This window comes from Micropterus dolomieu, unplaced genomic scaffold, assembly GCF_021292245.1.
Source record: "Micropterus dolomieu isolate WLL.071019.BEF.003 ecotype Adirondacks unplaced genomic scaffold, ASM2129224v1 contig_14076, whole genome shotgun sequence".
NCBI classification, from domain to species: domain Eukaryota; kingdom Metazoa; phylum Chordata; class Actinopteri; order Centrarchiformes; family Centrarchidae; genus Micropterus; species Micropterus dolomieu.
The window spans coordinates 481-3,252 of NW_025743062.1; the positions used below are offsets into that span (position 1 = coordinate 481).

At 42.6% G+C, this 2,772-nt stretch overlaps 1 long non-coding RNA gene across 1 annotated transcript; it reads left to right on the forward strand.

Annotated features, from left to right (window-relative positions):
- The first annotated feature begins 273 nt into the window (after positions 1-273).
- On the forward strand, positions 274-2,390 carry LOC123966713. The gene is made up of 3 exons (XR_006824055.1): positions 274-313; positions 1,847-2,160; positions 2,251-2,390. It is a non-coding gene; the product is annotated as an uncharacterized LOC123966713 (long non-coding RNA).
- The last annotated feature ends 382 nt before the right edge of the window (positions 2,391-2,772 follow it).

Consider the following 2,772-nt stretch of genomic DNA (forward strand, 5'->3'; position numbering starts at 1 on the left):
AAAATATGTATAATCAGTGAGGTGAACACAAACAAACAAATATAACAAAAGTCAGAGCAAGATGCAACCGATATTAACTTTTAACGTTAAGTATTTTCTGTAATACAGTGCAATTTTGGAAACAATAGCAAGCTGAAAATAATTAAATAACTGTTAACTTAACGATTTATGGACGGCTTTTCAGTGTGTTTAAGTTTAAAAACAAAAGAGTGGATCAGGAAACTGAAATGATAACTTAACGTTACACACAATAAATACACATTGCACACCAGCCGGGAGAGTAAAGACTACACTACATTGTCTATACAGAACAGTAAGTTCATTTAAGGCAATGTTAAATTACCTCTGATGAAAAAAAAAAAAAACCGAAACAAAAGTAAATATGATGCCGTCGCCTGCTTCCACCCTCAGGAGCGGATGGGCAAAGCTCGGAAATCCCCGCCAGCGACCAGCTAACGGCTGTCGGGACACTGAAGAACTGCTGTCAGCAGCGGTACCATCGGGGAAAAAACCCTCCGTTGACCACCTACGGTACCGCTGCTGACAACAGTTCAGGATTTCCCCGGGGTTAGGGGGTTAACGCAACTTAAATAAAAGTCAAACTAAACTAGCTAGCGTTGGTTTAGCTAGCTAACGTTAGCTAAAAACAACTTCAAAAACAACTTCAATGTAGTTACACAAACAAGTGACAGACAATTTTGGGTATTACATACTATTGTACGAAAACAGAATCTAACGTTCGTGGAAATGTTTTCTACTTTAACACATAAATCAATTTGACAAACTTACCTTTTCAGTAATTTGAGGTCTTGGGAGGACATGTAGCTGCAGAGCTGCCGCTTCTTCCCAGGCTTGGCATCTTGGTATCCAATCCGGAGCGCCATTCAACACTTCCTGGCGCTCTTTGAATATATTCTATTTCCGGTGGTGATCAAACTCAATTGTATCATGGATGTATAAAGAGAATGGCTGATTTCAATCAAAGCGAGAAAATCTAGTAGAGCAACAATCTACATAAAACACTATAAGTCTACTTGATTTAATCGTGTTCAAAAAGGGAATATAAATGAATTGTGTTGCATATACAAACTTTCTTTGTGTAAATTCAAAGACCAGCTATTTCCAATTTTTTCAGTGTACCCCCTTTTAGACAGTCTCCCAGAGTCCCCGTTTGGGACTGTACTGGATGAGATGAGCGCGCTGCTCTTCATCAGAGGTAGAAAATCGAAACTGAAAACACTTGTGATCAGACAGAAATATCACCACACCCACACATGTTCGCTTCAGCACCTATGATAAAGTGCAGCTCACAGCCGCTTCAAGGGGAATTAAGCATCCTTGAGCAGAGAGACAGTCAGAGCAATGTGTCTCTGAGCGAGGGGGACAGACGGCTGAGAGAGCGACGTGTGTCGCGGTCAGGTGTGTCATGATATCTCTCTACTTAGTGGCGGACTGTTAACCGTTCGTGTTGCAAGTAGGCTACATTGACTAGACGCTGACCGTCTCTCTGTGCGTGTGCAGGCTGTAACGTACTGCCAGCGACATCTGCGGTGTCGAAGCCAGCCAGGAGGCAGTAACATCACTTACTGCGGTTTGCCTTGGTATTAGCTTGGATTTTGTAGTTACTGCAATTTTGACACTTGCTTCTCTGAAACCATTTTAGATTAAAGTAGGAGACTTTGTCACAAGACAGAACAGATATCATAAAGCCCATTTGAAGTCTTAACTCAATTTTGAACAAACATGTAGTTATTGCGATTTACCTCTTGTAGGGCAGTATGTATTTCCATAATATCAAGCATAGATGACCTGAGACATTGGTAACAATTACCTCTCTCCCCTCCAGATGACGGCAGGGAGGATGACAGTGGTAAAGATGCAGTTCTTGAGGATTCATTACTTTAAGTTGAAGGTGCAACCACCCGTGGGAACTTCTACGATTTTGCTAACCATGGAGACCAGATTGACGCACTACATTCTAGTCCAAGAACATGGCGCAGAGGTACTGATAGTGGTTTCCAGATGGAATTTGAAGATATCCCTTCAAGGAGCCAGACTGGCAGTACCAGTTGGCGTCTGACTGGGCTAGATGTGGTTTGCAGTGACTTTGGCTTCCAAATTCTCTAATGACAGGTTCATTAAGTGAAGTTAAAGTTGTGGGTATGTACTTGACTTTTCTTATCTAAACTAAAGTCTTTATTTTGCTGTATGCATGTTGTAAACTTACTAGGCTTTCACTTCATTCATCAGGCTCAAAGGCCCTGCTGGCTGTCATGGATGCTCCAGAGTCTTGAGGTTATAAAGTGAACCCTTTGACTAACACCTTGGCTGTACCCTTCACCGGGTGCTATGTGAAATGGCTAGGTTTCTGTAAATGTACTGTAAAGTAATTGCCTTGGCTCTGTAGTCTTTTTAAAATTGGTGTGTAGTTTTGCATGTCTTGAATTGAGTTCATTTCTGAAAAAGCTCGTTGTGAAAAATTAGAATGACTGCTACAGCCAGCATTTGTATGTCAACGAGTTTGATCAGACAAGTTGCTTCCACATCTTGAGAGGTCTGAAGTTTGACCCAGGCGTGTTTCCTCGCTCCAGTGGCCAATCCAATACCACATTAAAGCTTATTGAGCCAATCCCAGCGCTGCCGCAACGACCTGCATGTCCGCAGCGGCCTGGATTCCCCCAAGGGCCTGAAATGCCAGCACCACCGACACGTGGAGAGCTGGTGATTTGTGGCCAGTCAGGAATATCGTCCTCAGACTGATGACGGGATGCT